This window comes from Adiantum capillus-veneris, chromosome 24 (assembly GCF_014529385.1).
Source record: "Adiantum capillus-veneris isolate H3 chromosome 24, ASM1452938v2, whole genome shotgun sequence".
Classification (NCBI taxonomy): Eukaryota; Viridiplantae; Streptophyta; class Polypodiopsida; order Polypodiales; family Pteridaceae; genus Adiantum; species Adiantum capillus-veneris.
Window position 1 is genome coordinate 14,543,217 of NC_140954.1, and position 11,827 is coordinate 14,555,043.

The 11,827-nt window shown below is 35.5% G+C and overlaps 1 pseudogene; it reads left to right on the plus strand.

Annotated features, from left to right (window-relative positions):
• Positions 1-10,253: 10,253 nt before the first annotated feature.
• LOC147425987 (uncharacterized) lies at positions 10,254-10,856 on the plus strand (annotated as a pseudogene).
• The last annotated feature ends 971 nt before the right edge of the window (positions 10,857-11,827 follow it).

The window sequence follows — 11,827 nt, forward strand, 5'->3', positions numbered from 1 at the left end:
TAGTGTTCACAGACTCAGTTTTTAGGAATTTGGCTTAAGTCTCTTTTTGTGATCCAAATTTCACCAAATTTGATATGAGTATTCTACTTAATATGCTTGACCCTGTGGTATACTCAATTGTGCAAAAACTCTCAAATCTGGGGTAGATGTAAATAATCATGAATTATTTACTTTTGGGACTTTTTAGCATTTTTTGCCAAGATGATCATACAAACTGGCAAAGCAACTCAACTTAAGCCCCTTAACAAAGTTTCACAACATTTGGATAAACCCTGCTCAATTTGTCAACAGTTTTGTGTCTGCAGACTATCTTTACAAAACTAGTCACAATTTTCACTATACATATCCAAATTTTATCAAATTTGATATGAGTGTTCAATACAACATGATGGAACCTGTGGTATGCTTCGTTGGCCAAAAATACTTGAAAATTGGACAAAAGTAAATAATCATGATTATTTACAATTGTCAAATTTTAGCATATTTTCTATCATTTTGAGTATACACACATGTTAAACACTTTAAACTAAGTCTCTGAGTCAAGTTTCACAAAATTTGAACAAGCTTTATCAAGTCAAGCTCAATTTCTTGACAATCAATACAAATTTTAGTTTTTATCAAGTTTTTGGTCTATTTTGTGATCCGAACTCTATAAGCCTTCACAAAAGATGTTTGTAATCATGCATAGAGTCTTTGGTATCAACCTTGATAAATTTTGAGCCAAATGTAAATAATCGCGATTATCTACTTTTGGCCTAAAATGAATAATTTTTGCAATTTTTTCAATAGTCAGGCTTTTTGTGACATGTTTTAAGCCTCTGAGTCAAGTCAATTTGGCATAAATTCTCAAAAAAATGTGAATAATCTGAGTTCTTACTAACTCTTGAAAATTTACCTCAAATGCATCCTTATGCTCACCCACTGGTTCTTACAACTTTTGTAAGCATAATCTCCAGCCGATTTCAGTGGTTGACATTCTTTTGATGCTACAACTCACACATAATTCTTTTGGAGTATGCAATGATTTGAGATCCCACTTCGGATTCTAGTTACCCTACTCCTAGGTTTTGCTGCAATTAGGTTGTGGAAGGTGTCCACAAACACTTGCTTTCTTGTTTTTTATGGTTTCCTGAGCATTAATCATAAGACTTGTCTTGTCCATAAATCATTCTCAAAATCCCAACCTAATCCTACTATCCTACAAGATACTTAGAAAGTACAATTTACTCCCAAGCTACCTCTACACAACAAAAGACGACACTCTTAAGCTATGAGGTTTTAAAGAGAAATTTTAACTCTAGGTGATCCTAGAGGAAGTTAAAGGACAACTATACTAGACGCTCTTGTTTTCCCTAGTTTAGGTCTACTCATCCCCGAAAGCGGTGCCAAATGTGGATGGGTTTCCTAACATCACTCTGATCTTATTGCAAACATGTCAAGAACCACGAACATAGTTGTCAATCCATGGGACGAAGCTGACTCAACTAGTGCATGGAGGCTACAAGAGGGTGTCAATCTCTTGGAAAAAAACATACAAATCACATCTAACTCAAGATACACTCAAATGACCTAAGTCATCAAAATCTAGTCACTAATCAGCAAGCAAACCATGATCGTTACAGCATCAAACGACATCCAAATTCTATGAAACTTCTAGGACAAGTATATAAGACCTAAGCACACATGCTTATGATCTCAAATCTCACTTTCAATGAGTGTAAAAAAGCAATTACTAATAGTAGTGAGATTTTGACCTAGTCATTTCTGACCCCGAATGCATCTAAATGCTTAGCAATGATGTCCCAATACCCCATCTATACTTACTTTGTGATTTCCTAGCTTAAATTCCTACTTATGATAAAATTAGGTGACAGGTCGACGACGTCACATGCTATGATTTATCATGACATGTTTACGTCAATGCATAGAGCTCTTACCTGTGGTTGCAACTTAGTAAACGGCACTGCAAGGTGACAACAGACAAGGGAGATAGAAGCAGGAGAAGGAGAGAAGAGAGCGTCGTAAACTCACGCTGTATTTCTTATCCAAAAACTTAATAGTAACTTTACAAAATTGGCTTTTATACCTTAGCCAAGGTTTCTTAGGTAAAAGACTAATCATCTACCAGCTCTAACCAATGATTAACTGATACAATTTGGAAGCTTATAGCTTTGGCTCATAGATTACAACATCCATTTGTCAAATAGGAGTTACAATATTCTCGCTTTATCAAAAGAATAAATGTTTTTACAATGAAGCTCCCAAAAAATGTTACCTGGGTTAGCTTGTTGCTAACAGACACATGCAACTTTATGCTCATGATTAATTTCCAAAATGCTCAAATGCATGAAAGGTTTGTATTGGACATAAGCAACTTTACACAATTTAATATAACCCAAAGTCATTTTCTATTAGGTGGAACTTGTACAAATATATAAAAGTTATAAGAACATTGAGTATAATACTATTTTCTAAGCCTCATTATATTGGATACATCCAACTTTACACAATTTTTTATAACCTCAAAATCATTTTCTATTAGGTGGAACTTGTACAAATATGTAAGATTTCGATGAACATTGAGTGTAATATTATTTTCTAAGCCTCATTATATTGGCTTGCTCAAAAAGGCCTTAGAGAACAAAGGAGTGCATCATCGGAGTCTGACCCCATGATTTGAAGTATTGACTCAATGAAACTTTCATTAATAATTTAATTTGTGAAAGAGTCCTTTAATTTAATGAACTCATATAAAGGTCCATTTCATTAACTTGTTTTATTATTTCCTTTGATTGCTAGACCTACCTTTTCTTATGAAACCATTACCATATTCTTTTGTTTTAGTTTTTCAATGGTCCCTTTATTTTATTGTTTCAATTTTGTTTCCTTTTCATTTTAATTCATTTTAAAATGTCAATGTCAATGCCCTTTGTAACATATAAGGCTTTCTTTTCTTTTTTAGAGAGAGTAAAACTTGAAATTTCAACTCACATGCCCGATTCCATGAGGTGCAACATCCCAACCCAACAAGAATGGACAACCCATCATATGGACTAGGGGAATAGCCCCCAAGGGCTACATGTCACACAAGCTTCCAAGGGGGTTTGAACCCAAGACCTTAGACACAAGAGGCTCTTGCTCTATCAACCGAGCTAGCACTCATTAATGAGAAAAATGTAAGGCATTTGTGATTATGTGTGATTAATGGACAATACAATTTTATATTAAAATGCAGAAAATTGACATGTGATTGTAAGTACTCATTTAGACCTACTCCCCATAACTCACATCACCCTTAACTTCAATAATCATTTACAACGCCTCACCTTGTTGGACTACATAAGTAGTCCTTAGTAAAGGGTTGAATTTTGGGTGCATCCCTAGACCATTGGATAAAGCTTGTGGATTAGTTCCACGTGGTAAGTTAATGATTATAAAATTTTTTTGGACTGAAGAAGGCCAAAGAGGAGTGGTGGAGAAAACGTGAAGACCTCTCACCATCAATATCACCATCACATTAAATGTAATATAACCTTTTTTGCACTTTAGTGTTTTTATCACCATCGTATTAGATACAATATGACTTTTCTTCATTTTACTGTTTTTAAAAGGTGTCTTCATATTGGTGCTAATGTGAGGCATTAAAATCATTAGCACAAAGTCTTATCTTTCTCATAACATTTAATACAATATGACTTTTCTTCATTTTACTGTTTTTAAAAGGTGTCTCCATATTGGTGCTAATGTGAGGCATTAAAATCATTAGCACAAAGTCTTATCTTTCTCATAACATTTAATTCAGTGTAGAAAAAGATGAAGCTTTTGGGTAACAATCACATGTTTTCTATTTTTGTATGATATTCTCTCTCTTTCTCTCTCTCTCTCTCACAATAAAGAATGTCTTCTAAATGAAGTGCACTCTTAGGCACAAGTTATTTCAAAAGCACAAGTTATTTCAATTAAAAATGTCTTATGAATTAAGTACACTCTTAAGCACAAGTTTTTCCAAAGTTTAATTGAACACACTCTCTCTCTCTCTCTCTCTCTCTCTCTCTTTCTCTCTCTCTCTCTCTCTTATCTCCATAATTTAATGTATAAAGAAGATCCCCTTCCTCTCTCTTTGTCTCTCCCTCTCTCTCTTTCTCTCTCTTTCTTTTATCTCCATAATTTAATGTATAAAGAAGATCCCCTTCCTCTCCCTCCCTCTCTCTCTCTCTCTCTCTCTCTCTCTCTCTCTCTCGCACACACACACACACACACACAATTTATTACAGCTAAAAGCATTGTCTTCTTGAGGCCATCATAAAAACTTTACCTTGTTTATTATTTCTGTTAGGCCCTTGTGAGAGGGTGTTGACGTTTATGTACCTCTCTCTTTAAAGAGGGACATTGAGTATTGTGTCAAACCTTATTTTTTATTTTCTTGAAATATATTGTAATCTAATTAGTTCATTGTTATATTTCCAAAAAGCATTATATTTTATTTTGATATTGCATGTTTTAAAATATAAGTGTCGCTTTTTATTTTTATCCATCTTGCAAAGAAGCCTTTTATTATGAAATTCTTCTCAATAGCTTTATGTAGACCATAGTGAATCTTCACCTTATTTTTTTAAACATAGGATATGTATTCTTCAAAATATCACATACAAATTTACCATTTTTTGAGAGAATCCTTTATGGTTTCGTTTCTTTATCATGATAAGTTTAAAAGTACGAGGAAACATTTTGTACAAACACTCCAAGAAGATTATAAAAGGTCCTTAAAAGAATTTTTGGAACTTTAGTTTTAGATGCGCCTTGTATTTTATTCAAACACCCTTCTTGAGGACACTTAAATGTCCTATTTTTGTACAGGGTTAGTCTTCATATAACAGACCCTTATGAGGCTCTTAAATGAAATGATTTTGTTACAAGCGAAAATATATTTAGAAAACCGATAAGTCAATACTTTACATAAAATGTTTGCTTAACTCTTCTTCACTAAATAAGGCTTGTTTTAGAAATCCAAAAAGAGGAATGTCTCAAATAGCTAAAATCCTAACCGTTCACATGTTACATGCAATGCCTACCTGTCAGTTTTTTCCACCATCATGTTGCATAGTTTTTAAGGCCTCTATATGAGGAGAAATCAATAGTGCACATCCATCTTGCATGCTGTTGATGTCTTTATTTGTGATTGCGTATGATATGGAGCTAACTTGGAAGCCTTGCCTTGGGATTCAAGGTGCAGTGAGCAGCCTTGGTTGGGGGGTTTGGAGGCAACACCCGCAATAAAATTTTGAAGGAATATTCCAAGAGTATTCCATATAATATTAGGCCACATGTATATGCCATTAGTACTATGATCGATGGCTAGTGGTTGCTTAGTGGTCAGTGGCTCACAAGCGATGGGTTGGCATAGTCAATACCCACACACACACACACACACACACACACACACACACACACACACACACACACACACACACACATCTGCCACCCACCCATAGCACTATATAAGGAACCCATCTCCATGAACCATGGCATATTATGTTGAAGGATAACGAGCCCCTTGTATTCCTCATACTAGCTCTAGTTGTCTATATTTTCATCTAAGATTTATCTTGAGAGTGCATGGGTGGATGATGCTATCGCTTTGAAATAGTGTTAATTTTAATTTTGATTTTCCACTAATCTACTTAGCATCGTATCTCTCTCTACTCTCTTTGCTACAAGATTCTATTTTTTTCTATAGTTCTTACATGGTATCAAAGATTTAAGTGCTTGTACCTAAGATTATACGAGATTCTAGAAAAATTAATCTCTTATTATGTCCTCATTTTCAAATGATCCTATTGGTGCTACTCCACTACACATTTCTCCCACTTGATTCACAGAACGCAAGCTTGATGTAACCAACTCCACTCTATGAAAATTCAAAAATTTTGCAATTTTAGCTTCATATGAAGTATTAAATAAAGTGTTGGGGAAAAATTGTGCTGAGCTTAATCCCGTTGCAAAACTAATTCAAACAATCCAAGTCTTGGCATTCATCCAGATTCTACTCTTCTATATGCTTAGAAAAGAAAGAATGCAAAGGTGTTGTGCGCCATTTTCATGTGTGTAAGCCATTCTATTCTCACTGTGATTCAACATATGACTAGATCACATGAAGCTTGAAGCATATTAGCTTGCGAATATGAGGTGCACAATCACACTAGAATTCAAAATCTTGAGTAACTTGCTGATGGAGAGGCCTTTATCAAGAGAATGAAGGATCTCCAAGGACAATTAGTTGCTTTTATTGATGTGGCCATTTCTTCAAAATATTTATCTCAACGCTACATTAACATACTTCCAACTAGATACGATGATCTTGTTACAAAAATGCAACACTTAGGTTCATCCAATCCCTCTTAAATTTGAAGAAATGAATGCAATTCTACCTGAAGAGGAGCTATGACTCAAGACTAGGGATGGTGGGGGGGAGGTTGCTTTCATGGCCAACACAAAAGGCCAGAGGACTACATCAAATTCCTCTTAGAAAAGGCCCAGAAGAAGAAATTTACAACTAGCTATTTTTATTGTGAAAAGAAAGGTTAGTTGTTAAAGACTTTACAAAGAAGAATAATGGCACTATGAAAGATTCTTGGAAGGAAAGAGAATCCTTCAAAAATTCTAAGGTGGAGTTTGAACTATGAGAATAATAGAAGAGGTATGCTCATCAACACAAACTCCATTTGTTGACATTTCTTGGATTCAGTATCCTTACATATGACTATTAAGAAAGACTGGTGTAGCTCATGGAAGAACCTATAAGAACCCATCACTGTAATTTTTGAGAAAAATGCAAAATAAGTAAAAGCATCTAGAATAATTTCTTTCCTAGTAGCCACATGTGAAACTAAGCAACTCTCTGATGTGTTGTACATACCACAAATAAAGAAGAATCCAATCTCAATTATTGCAATCAATGATCGTGGAAACTGGAGCATAAACCTTGGATTCTCAAGACGGAAAGAGAGTAAGGTGCGACAATATCTATGAGATTTTTTCACTTACAATAACTACAAATAAAAGGTACAACTCAGTTATAGAATAATAGATTTGGTCACCTAAAAATTGCTATACTAACAGAGATGCAATGATATGGGATGGTTACACACATGCCTTAAATCCTAGATATGAATGAACTATGTGAGGCTTGTATGATGGGTAAGCAACAAAGGAAGGAATTTCCACAAGAGACTGATAATCGAGCGCAATCTCCTCTAGAGTTGGTACATGTAGATCATTATGATAAAATGTATGCCAATTTTGGTAAAACTTTCTATATTTTGTTGTTAGTCGATGACTTTAGTAAAAAAGATGTGGGTGTATTTCATTCGTGAGAATTTTGAATGTTTTGAAAAACTTAAAGTGGGGCACAATCTTGTAGAAAATGAGACAAGAAAGAAGGTCAAGAAACTTTACATAGATAGAGGAGAAGAATCCATTTCAAATTAGTTTAACATATACTACAACAAGAATGGCATCAAGCGTCACCTTACTATTGCTTACACACCACAAGAGAATGCGGAATGTTACAAGCAGCGGTAGGGATGGCAAAATGCATACTCAAAGCCAAGGATATGCCAAACTCCTTTGGACCAAGCATGATAGTAAATATAGTAATTTATATCCTCAATCAAAACTAAAAGGCTTTGAAAGGAAAAATGCGTCAAGAAGCCTATTCTAGTACGCAACCTTTGGTCTTGTATTTTAGAACTTTTGGGTGTTTCTGCTATGCATATGTTCTTGACTCCAAAAGAAAAAATCTACTTGCCAAAAGCAAGAAGTGTGTCTTTTTAGGATATAGTGAAGAGTCTAAGGCATACAAACTGTAAGATCTAAAAGCGAAGAAGATAGTCACTTAGTCTCAATCTGATATTTAAAGAAGGGACACATTCAATGGAGAAAATAGGTTCGTCCACTTTCTCATCAACAACCAAAGAAATAAACCAGCTTGTGTTAGATCAAATTAAGTTAAAAGTTGAGGGAGATGATTTTTCTAATAATGACAACTCAAACAAAACTATCCAACCTTTGTAGCATCAAGAAGAAGCCGCTACCAAAATGAACTAAACATCTCTTTGATGATCAAAATCCTCATGTTCACAATCCTTATGAAGAAGAAGATGGTTTGCAAAGGTCAAAGAGAATCAAGGAGTGAAAATGAGCATCCACACACATCGTCAATATAGCTCTAATGATTGAAATTGTGGGCTCTATAAAGGAGCCAGGATTCATGAAAGAGGCCATGGATAATCCAAAGTGGAAAGAAGCAATGCAGTTAGAGTATGACAATGTAATAAAAAATGACACATGGAAAATAGTGGACCACTCTAATGATTGAAATCGTGGGCTTTGTAAAGGAGACAACCTTCAGGAGGCCATGGCTAGTACCATATATGTGGCAGTGATGTGTATGAATACACTTAGGACCATTGGGGCATTTTTTTCCTCACTACTAGAAGGTCCTTTTTTTTTTAGAGTTTTGGCATATCAAGTGTACGGCCCAATGTGATCCCAATATTTATTTTGGATTTTAGGTATTAATTTCACTGATTTGTGAAAGTCTGGGTAGGGCAATTTACTAAGGTGCCTATATAAGCAACCCTCAGTCCCCATTGTATTCATATCAGTTATTCATTGCCAAGGTTGATTGGTTTAGGAGACTCTCTCTTTCTCTCTCTCTCTCTCTCTCTCTCTCTCTCTCTCTTTGGTGCTTTCTCCCCTTTGTATCTACACTTCCACATTGGTGTCTTCGACATAGTAATAGAGCCTCAGAGGAGCAAGATATCTCTTTGAGAAGAGAAACCATAAAGAAGAGGAGAATTGATGGCGCTTACCTCCCCCTCCCAAAACGCTGGCATTTTTCTTGAACCTTGCGGCGGCGAAGAAGCAATAGCTCTATCAGAAAGAATTTTGCAATGCTATCAAAGACATCACTATTTCCATCAAGAGCATCTTGAGAGTCTGCAAGTAGTGCTTGGTGAAGGAAACCCCTTGTGGGCCCTTTCGGAGGGAAGTTTTCATGCATTTTAAAATGTTGCAGGGCAAGAGCCCTTCCAAAGCATTTTTGGTGGGCTGGAGGACAAGCATTTTAAAGTGCTTCATGTTGACAATACATTTGATATGAATGTTTTGGTATGGTGTAGGGGCACATGGCCTTGGACAGTTTTAGTGGCTAATCTTCTTCTAAATTGTGCTAATCTTGTGCTAAATTGTGGAGGCTATTTTCATGGTGTCTCACCATCATTGAAGAACCATGACCAATACCAACTCATGGCTTTGGAATGTGGATTGATTAGCACCCAACTAGAGTCCTAGCTCAACCACAGTTCTCAAGGAGACCAACAATTTGTTTGGCTTGAGATTGTGAAGTCAAAAGCATATCCACAAGTTCTCTATGAAGAACCAAAACCATGTAATACATGATGGTCGATTTGACAAGCAATAGTGATGGATTGAGAAAGATATATGCTACGGTGGAGATATTTATAATTCATCTATTGTGTGTACTTGGAGGTCACTAGAATCAGCTACGCAAGTGACATAATTGACACACATACTATGAATAATTGTATTCTCTACTAACTAGTCTACTACTAAGGAAGTGTGTATTCTCTACTATCTCAATGAAGAAGAGGAAGTGAGTTCAGCCATGGATTGAGCTTCTTGAGTGTGTGTATGAATGTATGGGCTTGTGAATTCTCTACATGTGGTATTAGAGAAAGGTTGAAGTGAAGATATGAGCATTCGAAGCATTGGTGGTGCAAAGAGAGTGAACTCATTTTTGGTAGACTGCACTACAGCAGTGCAATTTTTTGGTCATATCTCTCATTCAGAGTGTCCGATTGATGCACAGTCTAGCTCTATAACTTCTCAAAAGAAATTTGTAGCAAATATTGACTTTATTAGCTTTGAAATAGTAGCTGAATAAAGCTATTTTTTTGCATATAGTTTTGTCCTTGATCGCTTGGTCAACATCCAATAAGTAAAGAATGCCTAATGGAAAGTGTATGTATCAAGTTGTGGACACTTTTATGCATAAAAGCTGAGGTGTGTGTGCAAATCTAAGAGGTTGAAGTGAGATTTCTAGTCACTTGAAGCTTACCTATGAATTTGTGGCTTATTGCACATGCTTGCATAGAGATTGTGGAAGCAAATAGACTTTCCTATGCATCATACATTGATGGTATTTGTTGTTTAAACTATTTGAAGTAAGTATGGTTGATTCATCTTTGAAAATAGCTCAAATTGTTGGTGAAAAGCTCACAAAAGACAACTGCCATGTATGAATGTATCTAATGGATATCTTCTTGATGGGAAAAAGCGTATGGGATCTTGTCACAAGTGAGTGTATGTTCGGAATTGCCTCTGAATCCTTTGGAAGAGGAAAAGAAGTCATACAAACTGTGGATTGAAAAAACACAAAAAGTGTTGCGCTGGATCTCCATATGTGTTCTGGAAAGCTTAATACCTCATATCAAGAAGACTACTACACGGAAGGATGCTTGGAGTACTATGCATGAGATATATGGCACAAGTAATGAGGCACAAAGGATTCAATTGAAGCAAAGGTTGCATGGAATATGGCGATAAATCCATACAATATGTGGCTAAAAGTAGACAAATTGTAGAAGATTTGGCATCCATAAATTGCGTAGTTGAAGATGATGATCTTGTTTTGGTTATGCTAAATGGTTTAGGACCATAGTACAAGTTATTGGATACCTCTATTTATGTGAGAGGTACTATGCCAGACTTTGAGAAGTTGATTGCTTTATGTATGACTGAAACTTGGTCTCAATGCATCTACGAGTGGCTGAAGTAGAGATGCAGTTTCTTATCATAATTGTAGAAGAGGAAGATGTGCAATGCATGGAATAGAAAATCATACGCAAGGAAGAGTCAATGATTATGTTCAAAGACCCCTTATGCAAAGAGGAGTTGGTTTTATGCATAGATCAAGGGGGAGATTCATGCCACAAAGTAGAGGTGGTGATTTTATGCAAAGAGATGGATATTGAAACTATTATGGTAGATATATACATTTTGAGAGAGATTGTTGTCATAGACAAAATGAAAGGTGTCAAGGTAGAAGTTTTGGGTGAGCACAACACTCTCATTTTGTCGAAAAAGGTGGATATATTGGTGCTCATAATGATGATTCACATGGTCATTTGTTTTCTATGCAACATGTCCTTGGAAATATGTCCAAATCAAAAAGTGATAGAAGTTGGTATGTTGATTCCAAATGCATTAATCATATGGCTTGTCATGGAAAATGGTTTAATGGAAAGAAACCTATTCCTAATAAGGAGTATGTTGCTATGGGAGATAACACTATGCATGCAATTACACATGCAGGTAGTAGTGTACCATTGAAAGCGGAGAGTGGTGTGCAAAATACCTTGGGAGATGTGTTGCATGTGCCAACTATTTCTAAAAGTCTTGTTTCTATTGGAAAAATGGCTGATCAAAACATGCAAGTTACATTTAATAAATTTGGTTTTTTTATACATGATTTTAGCCACAATAGATGTGGAAGAGTTAAGAAAGTTAGGCGCTTGTTTTTGTTGGATGTAGGTAATCTGGTTTCTCATGAGAATATGTATACAAGGGCTGCACATAATGATATAAATGTGGAATTATGGCACAAAAGAATTGGACATGTAAACTTAAAAAGCTGAAAATGATGCAAAAGCATGAGATTGTAAGAGGATTTCCACGTTTTATTAACTTGGATTTCAACAATATATGTGTAGCATACCAATTTGGAAAGCAAACAAGATTGCCA